The sequence below is a fragment of the Delphinus delphis genome, chromosome 8 (genome assembly GCF_949987515.2).
Source record: "Delphinus delphis chromosome 8, mDelDel1.2, whole genome shotgun sequence".
In the NCBI taxonomy this organism is placed as follows: Eukaryota; Metazoa; Chordata; class Mammalia; order Artiodactyla; family Delphinidae; genus Delphinus; species Delphinus delphis.
Genome location: NC_082690.1, coordinates 33,764,793 through 33,791,326, shown reverse-complemented (window position 1 = coordinate 33,791,326; position 26,534 = coordinate 33,764,793). Strand labels below are relative to the sequence as shown.

Sequence of the window (26,534 nt, the reverse complement as noted above, 5' to 3'; positions counted from 1 at the left end):
TACTAAAATGTAAGGTACCATTTTATAAATAATAATAATTTAGAGGGTACCATTTTGTAAACCTAAATTTTAAACTCTCTAAACCCCAATTTCCTTACCTGTAAAATGCGTTGTCCAAAATACCACAGCTAAAATTAGTGGGGTGGGGGTTTGAACCACAGTTTATCTGACTCCAATGTCTAGGTTGTCAACTACTATCAAAACAGTGTGCTTCAAGTATATGTTATTATGCAGATTTTAGTGTCAAAGGAAAGGAGGTGTTAATGTGTATTCAAGATCAGGAATGAATCATTTTGATTGTTTATTGTTCTGGAGCAGAGATAGCTTCAGAACAACATTCTAAGGGTAGGAGAAAAACTAGTTTGGGTGTATTTCTTGGACTGAATTCTTATGCCAATATAGTCAACTTTTTGACACATCCTATTGTAGCAATTATTGTAATCTAATCTTTTCCTCATCTCTTGGAGAAGTAAGAATGAATTTTCATCACAGCCAGACAACTGTGGATGACTAGTACACCACACGGAAACTCACACACTCCTTGTATCAGATTTAGGATGATGCAACACACTATGAGTGATGTTTAAATTGTGATCATATCCTTAATTCCATTATTATTTAATTACATAGACTAGTCTACTTATCTTTCAGTTATAGGCACTGAAAGCAAGCAGTTTGGAGGTGAGCAGCCAAAAATAAGATATTCTTAGACTTTATCCATTTAATAATTTTCAGGTAAATGGTTAGGCTTATGAAGCCTCCAGTTTATAGTTTCAACTTTATGAGGAAAAATTAACTGAGCCCTAAATCTTACCTCTACTGTTTTAACCACTTGCAAAGATAACTAATTACATATTATCTATGAAGTTAAAACCATAATCCATCAAGCTGTTTCATTTGTCTTAAAAGATCACTTTCTTTCCTTAGACCCTTTGCCATATCCAAATGTCAAAGTCTTACCCTTCACTCATTGAATAAACATTTTTTTATTAATGATGAAAGACTAATTTATGCTAGGCATTGTGTTAAATACTGGGCAAATAAAGTCAATTAAAGGAAAAAATATAGCTTTTATCCTCAAGGAGCTTACTGTTTAAGAAGGGGCACTTGGTCTAGAGTCCCTGGGAATTTATTCATGAATACTTGGATAGATATCTGCACATCACTGGAAATTGTGAGAAAAATTTATGATTCTACATTTTTCTAGAAAATAGTTCCAAATTATTTATTAGAATCTCAAAGATATAAGTGTAAATGACTCTCCCAAAAGGTTAAAACAAACATCAGCCTAGTGAGAAGGGAAGACATATAAATAAAAAAGCAATATTGATAAAAGTATGCATTTGTGCTATGAAAGCAGAGAAAGGTCATATAAATGAAATTGTGGGCAATGAAGGAATATATTATAATTGAGCTGAATTTTTAAGACTGAATAACTACACCAGAGGACAGAATAAAATTCTAGGCAAAATTGTGCTTGTAGGTACAATGGCATTAAACAGCACAATGCTTTTGTTTCTCTGAAAATAATTCGGTGTATTTGGGTTGGAGGCTGGGGGAACGGATGAAGAAGCAGGACATGAAGGAGGAGGCTTGAGTATTGACCCCAGAGAGATAAGCAGGAGCCTTTTGTGCAAAGACACCCAGAGTTAGAAATCTCCCTGTTACTTCACACAATATTCAGGATAAATATTGGGTAAAGATAGATGGATTTTAAACTTAGAAGTCTTACTCTGTAGCAAGAAGATAGATGAGGACAAGCTGGATACAAAAAGAAGCCTACTTCGAGGCCTGAATTGAAGCTGTTACTGAGGTTATAACCAGGATGGACCCAAGGAATACAGTATGCTGATGAAGTAGAATCCATAGGCCTTGTTAACTTTCTGAAAAGAGGAATGAGTGAGATCAGGTTAGGATACTCCAATGTCTCAGTGGACTGCAATGTCACTCATGGGGTAGGGATTTCAGAAGGAGAAGCATGTTTGAGAGAAATCAAATGTGGTTCTGAACATACTGAGTTTAGACATCAGTGAGATAACCAAGTGGTTGTATACAGTCGATGGTTAGATGTACAGGTTTAGCATTCAGACAACAGCTAGAACAGGTGACGTAAGTTGGGAGACATAAACATATGGTGGAAGTATGAAGAATGCTGTCACCAGAGGAAGTGCAAGGCATGGTGAGAGAGACGCTTATAGGAACTCTGGTAGGAAACATTATATGGAAGAAAAGGAGGAAGAAATTGAGGATAAAGAAAATGAGAGAGAAGGAAAACCAGAAGAGAATTTAAAGAAAGAAGAACAGAGTGGTTAAAAGTATCAAATGCTTCAGAATGGTAAAGTAGAATTAAGGCTGATAAATACTCTACTGGACTGGCATCCTGATTGGCGTGGACGCAGATTCCCCCCCACTTTGTTTGTTAAGTGAGAAGGAAGCACATCTCTAATATCTTCTGCAAGGATCCATTCCAGATTTTCCTCCCTGGAATGTATCTCTTTCAGCCTCATAACTCCCACATCATGTTATTTAAACCATTACGTTCTACTTTATCTTTTCTAGTATATTTTCTAGTGTATTTCGTTTCCTTCACTAGAATGTAATTTCCAAGATGAGAGAAACCATATATTATTCATCATTGTATCAAAGACAGGATCCTATATAGTTTTGGGCATAAAATTGATTCTTAAAAAATAGTTTCATAATTGAATTAAATTATAGTTTTTATGAATATATCCCATCTCATCTATTTTACTAAATGCTGATGGAATAGCATTTGTTTGAGGAATGATATTTTTGGCCCTTTGCTTCCACAAATCAACTTTGCCATTATTGACTTTTTATTGAAATTATATAGCTGGGGTTTTGGGTAGTACTTAACAAGTGATTCCAAATTCTTGTTTTACAACATGGCACAACTGTGTCAGGTATCGTCATTAATTTTTCAAAAAGATCTTAACATGAAATTCACTCTAAATTTAGAAAACTTGCACACATTTCTGTATTACTTTTGAAGGAGAAGGGAACAGATGTTTTGAAATCTAAAAAATTGCACTATGGAACTTCACAACTCCAAAATGTTTGGGAACCACAGTTTTTAGGTGTTCCTGTCTGCTAAAGGAAAGGACAAATTTGTAATTTACATATGGATCTTGAGATCATAATCTCATTTGTAAGGATTTTTCATTCCTCTCAGTCTTCTTTACAAAATAAGCACAGTCTGGGTGATTCCTGCTTACACATAAAAATGAATTTAATGTCTGTCAGCAACTACTTTGATGTTAATGGGGAATATGAAGACTCTGCAAGTTTGTGGTATTGACCACAGAAAAATAAGAAAACAAATGCGAGTCACAAAAAGCAGAATTTATGGTTTCTTTTCATTTAGAGAATTTCTACGAGACCAATTTTGAAATTTTGTTTTATTTATATTGAGTACTAGATTCCTATAGATCATGCAATAGAACAAAGATTTTAACAGTGTCCAGTTGTTATTATACTTCAAGCCTTCATGGTGCACCTAGTTACTCAGGAGGCAGCACAGTCTGTATGAAACAGAACGGCCCATGAAGTCTGAGGTTAAATCCTGACTCCAGCTGTCACAGGCCTATGAGCCAAGGCTTGTTCAGCAGAGGAAACCCGGGCTTGTACAGTGGAGAAGGGCCAGAATATAAAAATTTGCATCTAAGTCAGCTCTGTGTCTGACCCAGGGCAAATTGCGTATCTTCTCTGAGTTTCAGTTTTCTGTAAATGGGAAAGGACTTGTCTGGTGGCGTAGTGATTAAGAATCCCCATGCCAATGCAGGGGACATGGGTTCGATCCCTGGTCCGGGAAGATCCTTCATGTCATGGAGCAACTAAGCCCATGTTCCACAACTACTGAGCCCGTATGCTACAACTACTGAAGGCTGCACCCCTAAATCTTGTGCTCTGCAAAAGAGAAGCCACCACAATGAGAAGCCCGCGCACCGCAATGAAGAGTAGCCTCCACTCGACGCAACTGGAGAAAGCCTGCACACAGCAGTGAAGACCCAATGCAGCCAAAAATAAATAATAAATAAGTAAATAAGTAAAAAATAAAATAAAATGGGAAAAATTGTGAGACTACCTATCACATAAGATTCTTGTGAAGATTAAATGGAACAATTATGTAAAGCAAATTACATATGCCAGACACATAATAATATCTCCATAAATTACATACCTAAGCATCTCAAAAATTCATTGTTTTTTTTGCCCCTGTAAGATGCAGATGGCAATAGTAGCTGCCTCATGGGGTAGCTGCGAGGATTAAATGAGGTTCTGTGTGTTAGGTACTTTAATACTCTCCAGACTTACAGTAAGTTTTCTTCTCCCTCCGTATAATAGTCTTTAGTTAATTCCACAAATATCTATTAAGAGGTTAATGTGTGCTTCTTAATATATGGATAATTGTATATATCAGCATCTCATAAGTGGAATAAGAGAGACAGGAACCACTGGTGGAACAATCTCTGGCTCTAGAGACAGAAAGCAAGGATTATCATCTTATCTTCACTATCCTTCATTTTTTTAATGAATTTGATTAAGTCGTTTAGCTTTTTTGGTAGCCAACTTCCTTATCTCCTAAACTGGGGTAGTAACAACTGTCCTATCTGACATCAGGGGTATTGATAGGACCAAGATATTGCATGTAAATGTTCTATGTAAAGTGCCAAGTATTACTGATAACAATTTGCTACTACTTCCCAGGATGAAGGGACAGAAGAGAGGAAATTCCTTGGTGCGCTAAGAATTCACTTCTAAGAAGGATCAGATGAGAAATGTCCTGGCAGGAGATTCTTATTCAGATTTCTCCCTCTTAGCTTTTATAGTTGTTATTGCAAAATCCTAAAGGTCAAAATCATCTAAACTCCCAAGGGGATAATTCCATAGAATTTAAAGGTTGAACTTAATGTAATATGGGCAAAGAAGTTTGTTTGTTGCAAGGAATAGTTTCTACAATAATTTTTATACTCCTGGTGCTGCCAAATAAGTTACCATTCCACTCAGGACTAAAACTTAGATGCCCAGCCCAAATCTAGGTATCTTAGAAGCTGATTTAATGCCACCAGACCTACAAGGATTTGCTTCTGTTATTGCCGCACACAGAACACACCTACAGTCAATGTGTGCTTGCCTGGCTTGCAGAGAATTCTCCAGACTAGCAATATGCTTCTTCCTGCTCCCTTATTGGAAATCTGTTTTCTTCAGTCTTTTTCAAACAGTATCTGAAGGCTTAGGCAGCCTTAGAATGGTTCCAATTTAAAACAGGCATTATTGGCTGCTGTAGCCACATTCTGTCCTGTTCTGTGTTTATAATCCAGAAACCTTAAACCTTAAGTCCAAGAAACTGTGTAAGGCGGTCAACAGTAGAGGCGCAAAGTGTCAAGAAGCCCTGGCTCTTAAACAACTGGGAAATGAAGAATTTTCTTCCCAGCATTTTTTAAACTTTCTCCCATGGAGAGAAACAATGTAGTTTTCTGATACAAGATCTTTTTCATGTTGTTTGCTCTAGACAGAATTGTCAAAGTTATGTCTTTTTATAAAAAACACCCATGTACAAATTTGAGAGTTAAAACATAATAATCTCAGAAGTATTTTCCAAAATCTAGAAATTTCAGACAAATATTTATAATTAGTGAAATAACCTTTCTCTGAATTAGAGATATTTTCCAGAGGAATAACAGTGATCATACCAATTGGCAGAACATCAAAGCCCATACATTTCTGAAAGTTAAGTGTCATAATGCTACAACAGAGCGTATGTGTTGATAAAGCAGGCAGACCCTTTGTGGTATGATTTGGACAGAAACCTCATCTACCTCAATGCCTAGATTGCCTGAAGTCACTACTTTGGGAAGCTGGTGGGGAAATGTGAGCCACTATTAGACAAATGGGCATGTAGATCAAGACTCTGATAGATGAGATCATGAAAGGATAAATTTTAATGGGGAAGAAAAACAGAAAAAAATGATTTAAAGCACTATGAAATTCACTAGATTTTCTCATACTTTACATGACAGTATGAGGACTGTGAGATGGGAAGAGGAAAAAGGCAAACCATACTTCCTTCTTTTATGAATTCAACAAATATTTGAGTAAAAACATGTTAGGCTCGAGGAATACATAGTTTTCACCCTCAGAGAGCTTACAGTAGAGGGAAACATAAACGTAAACAGGTAAATTTAATAACTTTTAAGGCAGGCTACAGTAGGAGTAGTATAGGAATGTATAGGAGGACAAGAGGAGGGACACTGAAACACAACAGTTTCCTGGATGAGGTGAATTCTGAACAATGGCATCTTTGTTATCCAGGCAAAGAGAAGAATATTAAAAGCAGAGGAAACAGCATGCTCTCCCTATCACCTCAAGGCTGCATTTCAGAAGGGCTGCAATGAGTTCAATACAATTGCAACAGAGTATTGGGAAGAGACATGACCAGGAACGAGGCTGTTAAGCATTCAAGCTAGAACACTGTGCCCAGCCTTTAAATAACCTCCCCAGGCACTATCCCCATGTTATTGAAAGATTTTCCTGGATTTTGTTTTCCATCTTACTTTTCAAAAGATGAAAGGAGCTCTCTGTTGAGGATATTCTATTTTCCAATTTCTGACCAAATCCTTTAAGCGAAGTGAAAAACAAACTACCCTCTTGAGTGCAAGTGGGTTGTTAGGGATGGAGACAACCTGGGAAATGTTTGTTTCACAGACAGCGTCTCATAATATACCCTTTTAAGAATGGCTTCAAAAGCAGTATTTTTCACTGTGGAAAATGGGGAGCAATTTTGATGCTGCTTCCAATCAAGAAAATTAGAACAAGGAAAGCTTTTAGGGTCTCTGGTTCCATCTCTCTCCACTGATGCATTGTTTATCATAACTTCACAAATGGCCTCATGTGTCTCTATGTTGAGTGGTGGAATCATGGGACTTGGTGCCAACATTGTTCTGTATCTGTGAGCAAATGATTTGACCCCCTTTTTGATCCATTTATGAAATAAAGAATAAGTGAGTGTTTTATAAACAGCTCTCTAGAGTGAAATGACATAAAGCACTCAAAAGACTTTTAACTCAGAGAATGGAACTCAAAATAGTACTTATTATATTATTTTTAAATACATTAAAAAAAACTGATTGGTTGAAAAGAGTGTCATTTTTGATATTTCTTAGGGTTATTAACATGTAGGTATATAATATTTATTATGTTAGTCTACTCACATCTATCTCTTGCTACTATCAGAAATATCATGTTGGGGAAGGGCACTAATAAAAATATTGCATACCAGAGCAATTAATATCAACAGAATCCCCTTCTCTAGAATCAAGCAGACTGATAAGCAGGGTTGGAATAATGCAAAAGGACAATGGGCATTTGTCTTATAACCTTACCTACTTGATCTGTACTTACCTCCTCCATTTGTGGGAAAAGGTACAAATAGGGCCTGCTGCCCCTGGAGATGGGTCCTCCATGTTACCCAGTGTTCATTAAGGAACTCTCATTTTCAGCATCCACCGTAGATTTAATAAATAACATTCTGAACCAGGCCCAGTGCAAAGTGTGTGATTGTTTTCTTAAGGAGGGAGTTCAGGTTAACAGAGCTTATTTCACATGTGTGTAGAAGTAGAAGCGAGGATGAGGAGAAGAGAGCATTTTCAGCAGAGTAGTAGACATTAGCAAAAAGTTGCTGGGAGTTTGAGGAGTCTAAAGATATTATAGAACTAATAGTTTCATCATCTGTTATACTATTATTATTAAGCACTTCCTGTTTATAAATGTATAAACCATCATTATACATTGAAACAATGAAACCATTGTTTCGTTAAGATTTTCTTAATGTCTTGCTGGGCATAGCCAGGGAAGATTAGTAGTAGAATCCTGATGGTGACAAATACTGATGGATGACATCCATTACCTAAATACAGTATACAATCTGAAAGTCAGTCATTGCGTTACACGTTTGGTCATTTTGAGGTGGAATGATTCCTTCATTTAAGAAAGATCCTGGGAAGAATCTAGAATTAGAAGAATGAATCACTGCCTTTGACCAATTTTAATTTTGGTAGGGAAAACAGTCCTCTCCCACATTTTATCCACTATGAATTAAATTGAATAAATTGTCAGTGTGACTGGAAAAACCTGAAACTTACCATTCTTGTCTTATTGCACTGAGTTGGGTTCTACTCATCTTTATAACTATAAACCTTGTGACTTTAGGCAAGACACTTAACTTCTTACTTTCTTAGGTCTGTGATGTGGGACACAGGGAGGGCTTGTACACAGATAATAGAAGGTCTTGGAGAGCCTTTACAAGGTTTTAAGCCTAGGAATGACAAACTTTTGCTTACTTTTAGAAGACTCACTGTCTGTTATGTTGGAGGCTATTACAAAAATTCAAGTAAAAGATGACGAGAGCTCAAACTAAGGTGGTAGCAGGAAACATGGTGAGAAGTGGTCAGATTCTGGATATATTTTGAAGGTGGAGTCTACTAGGTTTCCTTGTCAGATCATCTGTGGGACATAGCTAAAAAAGGAGCCAAAGATACTTCCAAAGTTTATGACCTCAGCAACTAAAATTATTGGTAATAGCAGGTCAGATGGAAAGGTAGCAGGTGAAACAGAACTGGTGTGTGCATGTGTGTGGTGGGTGAGAGGGCAGGGTTGATTTGCAGCTCAGCTTTGATATATTAAATTTGACATATCAACTCATTTTTTTCTTATTTTGGAAGGTAGTCTTAGCCAAATGACCTCAACGCTGTTAAACAGGCAAAGAAGTAATGAAGAGAGTATGGTCACTAGACTCCTACAAATCTGGACTCCAGGGTTAGATCCTCCACATTTTGGCTGTTGGAACTTGGGGAAGACACCTTAATCTAGTGAGTTTCAACTTCAGGATCTATAAAATGAATATAATGATATCTACTAAGATATATAATTTCTTGAGGATAAAATGAAATGCCATAAGTGAAACAACTGGCACATAGTGTATAATTAATAAATATTGTCTATTATTATATTATTATTATTAATACTAAGTATTGTTCCAAGCATAGCTAGTGAGTCATGACTATCAAGATGCTGCTCTGAACTCTGCTCTCAATCTCCCCTCTGGATTTTGGATCCCAGATTAGTGGTTCCTGTGCCTGCCTACCTTCCTGCCTTAATTAGTACACTATGCTGTTCCTCCTCTTTCCATCCATAGAGTTACCTCTATCCTGATTCAATACCCCCTTTTTCCTCAATGAAGACCAGGTCTTAAAGTCCAGATCTTTTTTCTTTTTTACTTGCAGCTATTTAATCCAATACATTGATATTGACTCATACCTGATAGAGAGAAGGCTAGAAGAATAGGGTGAAGCCATATTCCTAATGTTATTCTTTAAGAAAATATGATAGTAAAAGTGGGGCATTTATACCTAGAGAATAAGCTGTGAAGCTAGACCCAGCCCTTCTGGTCTGAAGGAGTAGAGAAAAACCACCAGGGAAAGCAAGAGTAAATTTTAGGAGGTCCACATGAGTGGATTTCTCTCATCTTTTTAAACTAAGTGCTCACCTATTTGAGGATCATGGCCTTATGCAAAAGTCTTAGTTCCAATTTCTTCTTTCTTATAAGACCAAATCAAGTCTGTAGCCAAAACCTGTATGATAAGCTCCCATCCCCTTAATGCTGGGGCTTCCATCAACATCAGACTTCTAGGATTTTTTTTTTTTGGTACCTATGGATTTTTCCATTCTATTTGGAGAATTCAATTAAGAATGTACAGTATACACATGCACATAAACACATTCTTATACATCTATATATAAACTTTATATATGTCATACTTACAGAAAATTCAGCCTCTGTAGATGCTTGGTGGGAAGATTTCTGCATTATTAATCTGCCTTTTGCCTGGAACATCAAAATAAAAGAATTCCTCCTCAAACAAACATTAACATGAATTTGCCACTCACTTGTTTTTTCCTCCTTCATTGTGTAAAGCTTTCTATTGCAACAAACCAAGGAAACTGTGTATTCAAGTGTCATAGTATGCTCCATGTTGAGACCATAAAGAGACATCCATGAGACATGTACAAGAAGTTTTCACCTACCAAAACAGAAAAAAAAGTGATTGAGCGGGAAATAATCAATCCAATTCTATGAGAAAAAATAACAAAAATAGTAACATTTTTCATTTGAGGTTCAGGTTTTCTTTATCTAAATTTTTACAATGACAAGTAAAAAAAGGATTAAATATATTTAAATTGCAGAAAGATGACGATAAATTTAGTCTTTGCATTGGTATACTTTTTACTTTTTATGGATTTAAAATATTACTGGCATGTCTTAGAATGTAGAGTGATGAAAAACAAACAAAAAACAATGGGTCAGTGATAAAATCCAAGAAATCAGAAAATACCTCAAAACAAATAAAAATAAAAACACAATTTTCCAAAACCTATGGGAAGAAGGAATAGCAGTTCTAAGAGGGAAATTCAAAGCAATAGAGGCTTTTGTAGGAAACAAGAAAAATCTCAACTAAACAACCTAAACTACCACCTAAATGAATTATTAAAAGAAGAATAAACAAAACCCAAAGTCAGCAAAAGGAATGAAATAATAAATATTGGAGAGGAACTGGCTGAAATAGAGATTAAAAAAATAGAAAAGATCAATGAAAACAAGATCTGGTTTTTTGAAATGATAAACAAAACTGATAAACCTTTAGCCAGGCTCACCCAGAAGAAAAGAGAGAGAGGACTCAAATAAAATAAGAAATAAAAGAGGAGAAATAACAACCAACCGATGCCACAGAGATACAAAAATATCATAGGAGTATACTATGAACATTTATATGCTAACAAATTGGACAACGTAGAAGAAATGGACAAGTTTCTAGACACATGCTGCCTGCCAAGATGGAGTCAAGAAAAAACTAACAGTCTAAACACACCAATCACTAAAAGTGAAATTGAACCTGTAATGAGAAAGCTCCTTGCAAACAAAAGTCCAGGACCGCATTGCTTCAGAGGGGAATCGTACCAAACATACCTATGCTTCTCAAACTATTCCAAAAAACTGAGGAGGAAGGAAACCTCTCAAATTCATTCTGCAAAGCCGTCATTACCCTGATACAAAAGTCAGACAAAGACACTACAAAAAAAAGAAATTACAGGCCAATAACTTCAATTAATATGGATAAAAAACTCCTTAAAAAATATTAGCAAACTGAATCCAACAATATGTAAAAAGGATCATACACCATGATAAACTTGGATTTATTCCAGGGTCACAAGAATGGTTCAACACATGCAAATCAATCAATGTGATATATCACACTAATTAAACGAAAGACAAAATCACATCGTCATCTCAATAGATGCAGAAAAAACATTTGAAAATTTTAACATTCATTCATGATAAAAACTGTCATCAAAGTGGGTATAAAGGGAACATATCTCAGCATAATGAAGGCCATTTATGACAAACCCACAGCCAACATAAAACTCAATGGTGAAAAGCTGAAAGCCTTCCCACTAAATTCAGGAACAAGAGAAGAATGCCTACTCTCACTGATTCTATTTAACACAGTATTGGAAGTACTAACCACAGCAATCAGACAAGAAAAAGAAAGAAAGTGTATCCAAATTGGAAGGGAAAAAGTAAAACTGTCACTTTTTGCCAATAACATGATACTCTATACAGAAAGCCCTAAACTCTCCACCAAAAAACTGTTAGAACTAATAAATGAATTCAAGGTTGCAGGATACAAGATTAATATACAGAAATCTGTTGCATTTCTAAACACTAATAATGGAATAATGGAAAAGAGAAAGTAAAAAAGAAATTCTATTTAAAGATGTATCAAAAATACCTAGAAATAAACATAACCAAGGAGGTGGAAGAACTATACTCTGAAAATTATAAAACATTGATGAAGGAAATTGAAGATGATTCAAAGAAATGGAAAGATATCCCATCCTCCTGGATTGGAAGACTCAATATTATTAAAATGGTCATACTACTCAAATCAATCTACAGATTTAATGCAATCCTTATCAAAATACCCATGACATTTTTTCACAGAAATGGAACAAATAATCCTAATATTTATAAGGAACCACAAAAGACCCTGAATTGCCAAAGCAATCCTGAAACAAAAGAACAAAGGTGGAGGAATAATCCTCCCAGACTTCAGACTATACTACAAAGCTATGATAATTAAAACAGTATGGTACTGGCATAAAAGCAGACACAAAGATCAATGAAACAGAATAGAAAGCCCAGAAACAGACCCACAAACCTACAGTCAATTAATCTACAAAAAAGGAGGCAAAAATAGACAACGGAAAAAAGACAATCTCTTCAAAAAGTGGTACTAGGAAAAATGGTCAGTCACATATAAAAACAATGAGATTAGAACATTCCCTCACACCATATAAAAAAATAAACTCAAAATGGTTTAGACCTAAATGTAAGACCTGAAACCCTAAAACACCTAGAAGAGAACCTAGGTGGAACACTCTTTGACATAAATTGTAGCTATATATTCTTGGATCTGTCTCCTAAGAAAAAAGAAATAAAAGCAAAAATTTAAAAAAATAGTACCTAATTAAGCCTAAAAGCTTTTGCACGGGAAAGGGAATCATCAACAAAACAAAAAGACAACATACAAAATGGGAGAAAATATTTGCAAATGATGTGACCAACAAGGGGTTAATATCTACAATATACAAACAGCTCATACAATTCAATAACAACAACAACAAAAACAACCCAATGGAAAAGAGGACAGAAAACTTAAATAGACATTTCTCCAAAGAAGATATACAGATGGATAACAGGCACATGAAAAGATGTTTAATGTTACTAATTATTAGAGAAATGAAAATCAAAGACACAATGAGGTATTACCTTACCCTTTCAGAATGGCTATCATCAAAAAGTTTACAAGTAACAAATACTGGGGAGTATGTAGAGAAAAGGGCACTGTTGTACACTGTTGTTGGAAATGTAAACTGATGAAGCCTGTATGGAAAAGAGTATTGAAGTTCCTTAAAAATTGACAAAGAACTACCGTGTGATCCATCAATTACACTTCTCTGTATATATGTGGAAAAAATGAAAACACTAATTCAGGAAGATATGTGAACCCCAATGTTCATAGCAACACTGTTTACAATATTCAAGACATGTAAGCAACCCAAAGGCCCATCAACAGATGATTGGCTTAAGAAGATGTGGTATGTAATATTACTTAACCATAAAAAAAAGAAATTCTGCTATTGACAGCAACATGGATGGACCTAGAGAATATTATGTTTCATTAAATGAGTCAGGCAGAGAGAGACAAATACTGTATGATATCACTTATATGTAGAATCTAAAAAAGAATACAAATGAATACATATGCAAAAAAAATACAGACTTACAGATACAGGAAAAAAACTTGTGGTTACCAAAGGGGAGAAGGATGGGACAGATTAGAGGTATAGGATTAACAGATACAAGCTCATATTTATAAAATAAATAAGGAAAAAGCATATACTGTATAGCACAGGGAATTATAGACATTTTCTTGTAATAACCTATAATGAAGTATAATCTGAGAAAATACTGAATTGATATGCTGTACACCTAAAACTTACATAATATTGTAAATCAACTATACTTCAATAAAAAATTAATAAGGGGAAAATAAAAATAAAAAGAGAATATCAATATTTTAGACAATTTTCTCTTAAAGGAAAGCTAGTTGATGCTGTCCATTTTTCTCTGCACCACTTATTGAAAAGACTGTCATTTCTCAATTGTATATTCTTGCCTCATTTGTCATAAATTAATTGCTCATATAAGTGTGGGTTTATTTCTGGGCTCTTTCTTCTGTTCCATTGATTCATGTGTCTCTTTTTGGGCCTGTACCACACTGTTTTGTTACTGTAGCTTTGTAGTATAGTTTAAAAGTGGGGTGTTTTTTACCTTTGTTCTTCTTTTTCAAGATTGCTTTGGATACTTAAGCTCTTTTCTATTTCCACAAATTGTTGTATTATTTGTTCTAGTTCTGTGAAAAATGCTCTTGGTGTTTTGATAGAGATTGCATTGAATCTGTAGATTGCCCTGAGAAGTACGGCCATTTTAACAATATTAATTTTTCCAATTCATGAGCATGGTATATCTTTCCATTTGTTTATGTTATCTTCAATATCTTTCATCAGTATCTTATAGTTTTCAGAGTAAAGGTCATTCATCTCCTGGTTAGATTTATTCCTACGTATTTTATTCTTTCTGATGCAATTGTAAATGGGATTGTTTTCTTAATTTCTTTTTCTAGTACATCGTTATTAGTGTATAGAAATGTAACAGATTTCTGCATATTAATTTTGTGTCCTGAAACTTTACTGAATTCATTATTTCTATTAGTTTTTTGATGTAATCTATAGGGTTTTCTATATATAGTATTGGGCTGGCCAGAAAGTTCACTCAGGTTTTTTTTGTAACAGTTTACGCACAAACCCGAAAGAAGTTTTTGGCCAGTCCAATATTATGCCATATGAAACGGTGATAGTTTTATTTCTTCCTTACTATTTGGATTCAGTTGATTTGTTGTTGTTGTTGTATGATTTCTATGGCAAGGATTTCCAATACTATCTTTTTTTTCTCAAAAAAAATATTTATTTATAAAAAATACAATGGGATAAGTTTATGCTGAGAAATGCAGCAATAAATACAGTGGAAGAAAACAGAGCAACTCTACATCCATACATTGACACGAACAGGAAGAGCAAACACACCCCCCAGACATCGATGTCTGCAGGCCAGCTTTGTACACACTCCTTTCAAAACACCAATCGGAAAAGATCTTGTCGGCTTAGGTAAGAATGAGTACACATATAATCACAAAGGCACACTGATCAGGACTTTATTTAAAAATTAGCAAACAATACTGTAAACACATTGATATATAAATTTCTAAAATGTTGCATCTTAAATTTAGTTGGCAAAGAACACATTTAGCTATAAGCATGAGTTTAGTCTTCCATGTAGAAACCAATACTAAACTGTAAAAAAAAAAAATACTTACTATTGTTTGAAAATACCAATTAAATTAGAGGATTGTAAAAATGCATAGATCTTTAATAAAAGAATTGACTGTGCAAGAGTACTCCCCTTTCACCATATTCCTTTTTACTTCATATGTGAGTTATTGGTTATGCTGTAGGATTTAACTGTTACAGCACTAAAAGGCAACTATTTAGGGAAGAGGAAGAAAAAGGAAAAAGGAATGTATGTAAGGCAGTATTTCCTTTAGGTACAATAAGCATAATAGTGTTTTAGGAAGACAAGGTAAAAATTACTCAAGGCTAGCTTGGTTCTCACTGAATAAAAACAACAGGCTAAATACTGAGCTCCTCTGTGAATCTAATAATCAATGCCTTGGTCTCTATATTGGTAATCTCTGGGATACTTGGTCATCTTGGTACTCATCATGACATTCATCTGGGTATTCTGCCTGATAATCACTATCACTGATTTTTGACCCATTTGTTCCAGTTCCTTGGCTTCCATTGTGAATGACAGGTTCTGTGGGAGGAGCACAGTATTTGGGATCATATAATTGCTGCCCAAGCCCATATACACTCATTCCTTTCTGGGAAGCGACTTTGTTGGTACTCATCTGTAGAGAAATTGTCGAGTTGTCCACGGGTTGTAATGTTAGCTTCTGATCGTAGATGTCTCTTTGGGTACCCGGTGCTAACATCCCCGCCTGACTGGCTCCTTTGTTGGTGCCCATCTGCAGACTAATCGTGGTCTGATCAAAAGGTTTGTCAGTTTGCATTTTGGGATCATAAAGATGCCTCCTAGTCCCATATGCTGTCATACCTGCTTGGCTGGCACATTTGTTGGTTCCCATCTGCAAACAAATTACACTTTGGCCAGCTTTTAATTTTCCTTCATCAAAACGTCTTGTTTGTTTTTCTGCATACTTAACTCTAATGTCAATGGTTGTATGGAATCCTTTTGTTTTAGCCAGACCTGCTAGGGCCACCACTGTAGTCTGAACCTGGGTCATGTTTCCATTTTCAAAAAGATCATTTGCTTCAAATATGTCATGTGGCTTCATACCATAAGCCTGAATAGCTTTGATAAAGTTGCCAATATTCTCCAACTGAGGCCAGTTTAATGAGGACTCATTGACCTTTTCACTGAGCCCGGCTATAGCTTGTTTATGAGTTTGCAGAGGATTATGCCATCTTTTAAGCCCAGCTGAAAGTTGGTGCCAATGCTCATGCCGGTCACCTCTTCTATCCAATTGCGAAGATCTGCTGCTGCTTGATGATCATACTTGGAAGCAATCTTGAGCCCATAGGAAGGGCCCTTGTTGAAGTGGGTCATGATGATTCGGTCGGCAGGAAGAGGCTGAGCTCTGGTCCGGGGGTTTCTCGTGCTCGGCTTCCCCGCTCCTGGCCCCGAGGCGTGGCCGCACCACAAGATGATCCGAGCTCGCTCTCCTGGGCGGCGCATGAATCGCCTTGACGCGGCGGCGGGTTGCGGGCGGTGCCTCGGCTACCCAGTCGGACGAGGTCCCACAGAGCGTCCCGGTTGGCTCCGGAATCCCTCAGGAACTCTCCAATACTATCCTGAATAAACATGGCAAGAGTGGGTGTTCTTGTCTTGTTCTTGAACTTAGACAAAATGGTTTCAGCTTTTCACCATTGAGTATAATGTTGGCAATGGGTTTTCATACACGGCCTTTTTAATATTATGTTCCCTCTATACCCACATTGTTGAGAATTTTTATCATAAATGGATGTTAAATATTGTCAAAAGTTTTTTCTGCATTTTTTGGGATGATCATGATCACTTGATTTTTTTTTTCAATGTGTTAATGTGATGTATCATTGGTTGATTTGTAGATAATGAACCATTCTTGCATCCCTATGATAAATCCACTTCATCATAGTGTATGATTTTTTAATGTATTGTTCAATTTGGCTAGCTTTTTTCCCTCTTAGTCTTGTGTGATTTCCACTGCTGTGCTTCCAGTTCACTCATCTATTCCTCTTTCTTATCTAATCTACTCTTGATTCCTTCTAGTATAGTTTTAATTTCACTTACTGTACTATTCAGTGCTGTTTGGTTCATCTTTATAGTTTCTAACTCTTTGTTGAACTTCCCACAGTGTTCAGCCATTCTTCTCCCCAGTTCTTTGAGCATCTTTGTAATCTTATCTTGAACTCTTTATTGGGTAGATTGCTTATCTCCACTTCACTTAGTTCTTCTTCTGGAGTTTTATCTTATTCCTTCATCTGGATCACATTCCTTTGTTTTATTTTGCCTAATTCAGTGGTTTTATGTCTATGAAATTAGTAGATTGGTTACATTGCCTGATCCTGCAAAAGTGGTCTTATGTAGGCAATGTCCTATGGAGCCCAGCAGCACACTCTCCTCTGCTAACCAGAGCTATATGCTCTAGGATAACCTCTATGTGGGCTGCATGGGTCCTTCTGTTATGGTAGAGCTGACTGCTGTGGGCATGCTAATAAGCATGGCTGACTCCCGGCCTGGTTTGTTGCCAGGCTCTGCCTAGTGTGGAGGCTCCAACCAGTGGTGGGTGGGGCTGAGTCTTGTTGTCTGGCTGCATAACCCAGGTAGTCCCAGTCCTAGTGCCAGCCCACTGGTGTGGGTTACAGGATAGCAGGCTGCAGGGCCAGGGGTCCCAGAGCTGGTGTTGCCTACTGGTGGGTAGGCCAGTGCCTGGGCTTGTGCTGGCCCACTGCTGGGTGGAACTGGTACCTGACATGGCCGGCTGAAGGCCCCAGGGTGTGCTGTAGCTAGGGTCTGCTGCTGGTGGGTAGGGAACATACCAGGGGGTACCAGGACTAGAGCCCACCCACTGCCGGCTGAGACCAGATCCTAGGTCTATTGCCTGCTCACTGGTGGGTGGAGCCGGGTCCTGGGTTCTTTCACTCTGGGGCCCAAGATTGTGAGCCAGCTGGTGTGTGAGGTTGGATCCTGGGTTAATCTTGGCCCACTGGTGGGTGGGGTCAAATCCCAGGGTGGCTGGCTCTGGGGCTGTGGTGGTCCCAGCACCACCACCAGTCCCAGGACTGGTGTCCACATGTTGGTGGGCAGATCTATGGCCCAGGGTTTCTGGCTTTGGGGCCCTGGGGCTCCTGGAGCTGGTATTGCCCTGCTGGTTGGTGGGGCCAGGTCCAGGGCCCTCTGTTGTATGGTGTTGTGTCTCAGGAGACTGGGGTGCTCAGTGGAGGTCTATGGAAGCCTGACTTCTGGTTGGGAGAGCTGTGTATCCATGTAGTTAGCTGCTTGGCTTCGGGGTTCCAAGGACTGTTCCTTACTGGCTGGTACCTACTGACTGGCAGGGCTGGACTGCAGCGCTAATAAGCTAGAGGGAGGACTCCAAAATGGTGTTCACCAGCATGGTAGAATGCGTTCCCTAAAATTGCTGCTGCCTGCATCTATGTTCTGAGCATGAGTCCTAGTTGCCTTGTCCCTCTCCAGAATACTCTCCAAGATCAGCAAGTGAGTCTGACCCAGGCACTTTTCAAATTATTTCTTCTGCCCTCGGTCTTGGAGCATGTGAGATTTTGTGTGTGACTTTTAAGAGCAGAGTCCTGGTTTTCTACAGTGCTGGGCCTCTCCTGAAAGTAAGTCCCACTGGCCGTAAAACCAAATGTTCTGGGTGCTCTTCTTCTTAGTACAGGACCCCCAGGCTGGGTAGTCCAAAGTGATATTTGGACTCCTCACTACTTGGGGAGATCCTCTGCAATTGTGATTATTCACCCATTTGTAGGTTGCCTACACAGGGGTATGGGTCTTGACTATACCAAGTCTCTGCTCATCCTACCTGACTCATTGTGGTTCCTTCTTTATATCTTTAGTTGTAGATGTTTTCTGCTAGTCTTCAGGTCATTCTCATCAATAGTCACTCTATAAATATTTGTAATTTGGTTGTCCCCATGGGAGGAGGTGAGTTCAGGGTCTTCCTACTCTCTCACCTTGGCCAACCAATTTCAACTAAAAAAAAAAAAAGAATGTGTCTCAGCCTCTCCTACCACTTCAGTGTGGGTTATTTTCTTGCTTACTGGTGTGTAGGAGTTGATCAGCTAGTTTTAGTATTTTTTCAGAGGTAATTGCTCCATATGTAGCTATAGGTTCTGTATGTCCCTGGGATGAGTTAAGTTCAGGATCCTCCTGCATCACCATCTTGAACTGGAACTAGCTTTGTTTTTAATCCCTGAATATTTGAGAGTTGAGTTTAAAAAGTGGAATTTCTATGTCTTTAACATTACCTTCTATATCCTGAAAACTTATCTTATTTTTCTATAAATGATTTTTTAAAAAATTATCTTTCTCCTGAACTCTTTTGCATATTCAATTTTACTCTAATAATTTTTTAGTTTCACAAGGAAGAAGCATCCATGTGTGATTACATATTCTTTAGGATTCATTGAGCAATTTTGCTGTCAGAAATTAACATGGCAAAATAATGCATTTCTATTTGTTTCTTCATTGTGTATGATTAGACAGGCATGAAATGTTTCATGAAAAAACCCAGTATTTATGTAAAATTATTATTTACTGGACATTCCCTTGAACAATTACTGTTTTCCTCCTCTGATAAAGTTTCTCTTTCAAGATTATTTTGTTAAAAGGTAGAGACTGCTCTCTGTTGAGCCTTGTGTTACCCCAGGTAAAGCAATCTAATCTATATGTTGGAAGACTGCTAATTTTTCTCTTTTTTTGAGTGGACTTTTTTTGTTTGTTTGTTTGTTTGTTTGCAGTACACGGGCCTCTCACTGCTGTGGCCTCTACTGTTGCGGAGCACAGTCTCCAGACGCGCAGGCTCAGCGGCCGTGGCTCACGGGCCCAGCCGCTCCGCGGCATGTGGGATCTTCCCGGACCGGGGCCCGAACCCGTGTCCCCGGCATCTGCAGGCGCATTCCCAACCACTGCGCCACCAGGGAAGCCCTTGAGTGGACTTTTAAGGGCACTGGATTTTGATTTGATTCTACAAGTTATTCATAAATCAACAAGCAGAGCACATTGAAACCAGAGTTTATACGTTGTAAAGTATTACATTTCATAAATCCCTGCTTTTTACGTGCATTAAAGTAATTGTTGGGAAAGGATACACACCTATATCATGATGAAAAATAAAGTGAATTATGAGAAAAAAATCACAGATGCAACTCAGTAACATGCTGATGAAGTTGTTCGTTTGAAATATATCTTCATCCTATATTTGACTATTTTTTTGGAATAGTCAGAACATACACACTTGCCAAGATTTCTTAGGTGTTCTTATGACAACTCAAATTAACATGTTTGAAATGGAATCTAGAAAAAATATGGACTCTTAAATGCAAGACCCAATTGAAATCTCAGTTTTATATATATATATATATATATATATATATATTTTAATATATATATATAAATATGTGTGTGTATATATACACACACACACACACACACACACACACACACACACACACACACACACACACACATATATGCTAGCTTTGATTTGGTTGGTTAATAGATTTGAAGCCTCAGCTTAACTGAGAATATTAACAGGTGCAGCTCAAAGAGCAGTCATGAGAATTAATAAGACCCAATATGTAGAATGGCACAGTACTGGTAATGTTTGCATTAAACATGTGTTTCCTATATTTGACCAAGTTGTTCATCAATTCCCAGTGGAAACGAATTTGAATTAATCCCAGAGTGGGGAATACACCTTAAAATCTCCCTTCTCCTCACTCTTCTATATCATTTGATTCACAGAGATTTTTTTCCTGCCTCATGCTATTTCTTTTTTTTTTTTCATTAGAGTATAGTTGCTTTACAATGTTGTGTTAGTTTCTACTGTACAGCAAAGTGAATCAGTTATACATATACATATATCCACTCTTTTTTAGATTTCCTTCTATTTAGATCACCACAGAGCATTGAGCAGAGTTCCCTGTGCTATATAGAAGGTTCTCATTAGTTATCTGTTTTATATATAGTAGTGCATATCTGTCAATCTCAATCTCCCAGTTCATCCCATCCCCCCTTCCTGCCTCATATTATTTCTTGATTTAGTCTTCTTTTCTCCATCTCCAATGTCACTAAAGAGATTACTTCCAATTGAACATTTCACTAATCTTTAACTGGTTTCCCACATCTGCTTTTATTACTTCCTTCTACGTATCCATTTTGGGGGGTTTATTTTGCTCTTATTTTTCTAATTTCCAAAGATGAATGCTTAACTCAATAAATATTAGCCATTTTTCTTTTCTAATATAAGCTTTAAGTCTGTAAAAATTATCTCTATTTCTTTAATCATATGACACATGTTTTAATATAGTGTCTATTGAGTTCTAAATACTTTCTAATTTTCATTGTGATTTCCTCTAGACGTATGAATTATTTGGATGTATATTTCTTAATTTCCAAACATACAGAGTTTATTTAGCCACCTTTTTATCAGTATTTCCAGCTTAATGTTATTGATATCAGAGAAAAATCTCTATTGTCCCTTTTAGAAATATGCCTTGTTGTATTGTCCAGTCTGCAGTCTGTTTTTGTAAATGTTCTATGTAGGCTAGACAAAACAAATGTATATCCTGCTGTTCTGTGGTTTAGTGTTTTATGTTGTATTTATGTTGTGTTCATTAAATTAGCTTATTATTTTATTCAAATATTTTATACCTTACTGATTATCTGCTTAATCTACAAATTTTTAGGCACATATAAATTACATTCTCAACACATATAGACCAAAAACTCACAGAACAAGGGAAATAAATATGTGTGTAAAAAACTTACACTGTTCTAAGTGACCAAATTATTTACATAGTTAATTGTTGGTGAGTTGAACTTATAATTTGTATCAAGTTCTCATCTACATCTACATCTATGAATACCTTGCCTCAAAGTCCATTTAACCTAATATTTACAAAGCTTTTGAACAGTTTTCTTTTGGTTATTATTTGACTAAAATATAATTTTTATTCTTTTACTTTTAACCTTTCTGTATCCTTATCCTTTTTTCTTATCTTTTAAATCATTTTTTCATAGAGTTTATACCTAGGATTGATTTTTATATTATTTAATCTGTATTTTTGTTTTGTTTTTAAACTGGGGAATTTAAGTTATCTATATTTGTTGTGATAGTGATTATTTTGGTTTGTAGGAACCAACTCATTGTATGCTTTCTACTTGTTCTGTCCTTTCTATGTTATATTTCCTTTCCTCACTAGTTTTCCTTTGGACTGATTCTTTTTTCCTATTTTCCTCTACTAGTTTGGAAGTGTTACACCATTTTTATTCTGTAAGAGTCTAGGCTAGAAATTATTACATGAATCTTAACTTTTCAAAAACTAAAATTAATGTCCTACTTGCTTTTCAAACAGTATAAGAATTCAGAAAACTTCAATTCCATTTAAACCTACTCCCAAATTATATACTATTGTTTAATGTTTTATTTTCATCTTTTTAAAAACCAAATAAGATATTATTATTGACTCGATAAACATTGATTTACCTTTATCTGTACAATTAATAATTTATTTGTTCACTATTCCTTCTTGTATCACAGACATTGTATTTGATATCACTTTTTGCATAAATTACATCATTGAAAACTTATTTTAATGAGTCTGCTTTAACAAGCTCTATGCTGTTATATTTGTCTGAAAATGTCTTTATTTTGCCCTTACTTTTGAAAGATATTTTCACTGTGTATAACCTTTTAAAATAATTTTTATTAAAATATGACATACATGCAGATGATTAATAATTCATGAGTATTCAGTTTGGTGAATTACCACAAACTGAACACTCCAGAGTAACCACTACTCAGATTAAGACAGAAAACATTTGGAGCTCCCTAATGACCTTCCTCTCCCCATCCTTCCTAGAGGTAACTTCTATCTCGATATGTAAAACCATGGATTAGTGTCACCTGCTTTCAAATTTTATATAAATAATTTTACATACTATGTATTCTTTGGTTTCTACCTTATTTTGTATAATATTATGTTGGTGAGATTCATCCATATATGTAACAATAGTTTGGTCATTTTCATTGTTTATGGTGTTCCACTGTATGGATATACTAGAAATTACTTATCCTTTCTATGGTTGATGGATATTTGTATTGTTCTAGCTTGAGGCTATTCCAAATAATACTAAGTGACATGCCTACATATATCCTTCTATGTACATATACTGATATGTTAGCTATGTACCTAGGAGTGGAATTGTTTGGGAATAAAGTATGTGCATGTTCTGAAATTTAATAGATTCTGCAGAACAGCTTTCCAAAGTGTTTGCACCAGTCTGTACTCCTACCAGCAACACATGACAGTTTCACATCCTTGCCAACATTTGGAATTATCAGTCTCTTTAATTTTTGGTATTCTGATGGGTATGTAGTAGTATCAAATTGTGGTTTTAATTTGCATTTCTCTGATGGCTAATCTGTTTTTTTTTTTTTTGAAGAAAAATCATTTACTTTGCTTCTGTCAACCAGTTAAGGTTGGAACAGATTGTTTCAGTTTAATTAAAAATTAAAATTGTTTCCAAGCTGGGCTTCAGGGTTTGTATTTATTTATAATTTTCCCCTATTCTTAGAGTGTAGACCTTTGGGAGTTCAAACGGACAGTTTGAGGTGTTTATCAGGCCCCCCACTCCTTCTGGCCCTGAGCTCTATTTTGCCCCAGCCCTATAAGACCACTCAAAGCTCTGCTCAGTTTCTCAGTCTTTAATCATCTAAAGTCAGCAAATGCCTCAGAGAGAAAAGTGACAGTGGATGTCAAGATCAATTCCCTGTGCTTGGTCCCTCAATCCCTTGGTGCCTGGGTAGGTCTTTGATACCTTCAAACAGATTATTGTTTTACTTTGTATTTGTTTAGCCTTTCTAGTTGTTTCTAGAAGAAGTATTTACTTACAAGAAGCTGATTTGCAGTTACCAGAAACATCTAGTTAAATATTTTAATTGTTATTTTTTTCAACATATTGAAGATTTTATTTCACTATAATATCCCTTCCATTGTGTTGCTATTGATAAGTCAATTCTCAGTCTATTATCCTTTTAAAAAGTGTATTTTTGTATGATTTTAATATATATCTTTATGTTTGGTGTTCAGATGAGTGCCTAAATATAGACTTGTTTTTATCCTACTAGAAAATTATTAAACTTCTAGTATTTGTGAATTGGTGTCTTCTATAAGAGTTGGAAAATTCTCAGCAATTATTGCTTCAAATATAGCTTCTGTCCTATTATTTTTCTGGGAGTCTGGATTGATATATATTAGGCTTTCTTATTCTATCCCTTATGTATGTTATCTCTCTTGGTTTCCATGTATTTGCCTCTTTTGTTACAATGAAGATTTCTTTTTCTGATATATTTTCCAGTTCACAAATTCTTTACTTCTGTCTAAGTTGTTGTAACAACCATCCATTGATTATTTTAAATATTAGTTATTGATTTCTTTATTGAATTGTTACTTGATACTTTAATTTTTTCTGTCATTTTAGTTTCCTGTTCCCTGCATTGATATTTAAGTTTTTTTAAATTACCTTAAATATAGTAAACAACTATTCTATATTATCTGCCAGTCTGTTACAACTCTTTGTTATTTTGGCTGGTCTTCACTCATGATGGCTTGTTTTATTTAGTGTCTAGTAATTTATTTTTACCATACTTTTACTGTGAGCTGCACATTTTCATCATATGTTTTTGTGGGAATTCTTTGATGTGTAGGATAAAGGCAATTTACTTCAATGCAGATTTGTTCTACTTCTCTAGCAGCTAGAGGCACTACCTGTGTGGGATCATTTTAACTAAAATCACAACTTAAGGTATTTTGCTTTACCCAGGCATGGGAATTTGACGTGCAAATCCATGAGAAAGTCAGCTTACGTTACATTTCACAGGGGTGTTTTCCCCCTTCACTCAGTGCCATGGTTGAAAGAGGCAGTTTTCCTTAACAAGAGAGGGGCTAGGAGGAAATGAGTTTAGGTACCAGCTTCATGAGGGTAGAGTCTCTTGTTATCTTCTTTACTATGGTTGGATTTGCCCTGTCTTATTTTGCCTGTACCCAAAAAGAATGAAGAACGAAGCTCAAGTTCTGCAGGTTTAGCTGAACCCAGGCCAAAAACTTGTTTCTATGTCCCTTTATCTATCTGGGTTCTTGACTTCATGTGAATTTGACTTCAATGTTGCATATATTCTTTCTAGTTCATTTGATGGCTTTATATTTTATCTAGAACTTTTAAAAACTTGAAGTATAGTTGCTGTACAATTTTATATGTTACAGCTGTATAATATAGTGATTCACAATTTTTAAAGATTTTACTCCGTTTATAGTTATTATAAAATGTTGACTATATTCCCTGTGTTGTACAATAAATCACTGTAACTTATTTTATACCTAATAGTTTGTACCTCTTAATCCCCTACCCTTATATTTCCCCTCTCCCCTTCCCTCTCCCCACTGGTAACCACTGGAAAGTTTTCTTGGTTACCAACTCTATCATAACTGGAAGTGGAAAGTCCCTCCAAACTAGTTTCCACTGGCAGCCATATGATCTGTTTTGTTTTGTTTTTTAATTTGTCATGCTACATCAAAGATGAAAACCCTTTAACAGATTTCTGTTTCCCTTAGGATGAAGTTAAAATGTTTTCTTGGCCTACAAAGTGCTGCATGATCTACTTTCTTAATGCTCCAATATCATCTCATGCCATGTTATTCCTTGACATTCTGTTATTTAGTCAAACTGTTCTTTTTACAGTTCCTTGCATATGTTGTTCAGATGGCTGGTGATTTTGATTGTGATTTTTAATCTCTGAATTTAAGAACTTCTGTTTTCCTTTTGCTAGGTGCTGGTTATGTGATCATGGTAAAGTAAGAGATGGGCCACTAAGTGTGGTGTCCCTCAGCTTGACTCCTAGGAGTGTGTGATTCCTACTCCTCCAAGAGCTCTGTGCTGCCCTTCCCACCCCTGTGTCCCTGCGGAGCTGTAACCTGTGAGCTAATGTTGCTGCTGCCCATTGCTCAGCTCAAGTCAGGAAGGGCAAGGAGCCAACTGGTCTACCAGCTTTGAACATAGTGATCAAGGTAATAATCCTGTTTTCCTAGGGCTTCCTTCTGCTCACTCTCTCTTGGTGCTAATGTGAAGAAGAAAGTGGATCCTGGAACAACCTCAATCTCACTCATTTCCCCCATATAGTTTAGACTATAATTGCCTATTTTCTGAGTGAATAAGATTGCTTTTATTTATTTAGAAATTTCTCAAATATCATCTGTGATGATTAATTTTGTGTGTCAACCTGGTTACACCCAGATATTTGGTTGAATATTATTCTAGAATTTTTTGTGAAGGTATTTTTCAGATGAGATTATGAGTAAAGAATATTACCCTCCATGATATGAGCGGGTCTCATCTAATCAGCTGAAGGCCTTGATGGAAAAAGACTGTATTCCCCAAAGAAAAGGGAGTTCCCCCAGCAGACTGCCTTTGAATT

The 26,534-nt window shown here is 36.3% G+C and overlaps 1 pseudogene; it reads right to left on the bottom strand.

The window, feature by feature from the left end:
• Nucleotides 1–15,412: 15,412 nt before the first annotated feature.
• On the bottom strand, nucleotides 15,413–16,387 carry LOC132429011 (calponin-3 pseudogene; annotated as a pseudogene).
• Nucleotides 16,388–26,534: the final 10,147 nt, after the last annotated feature.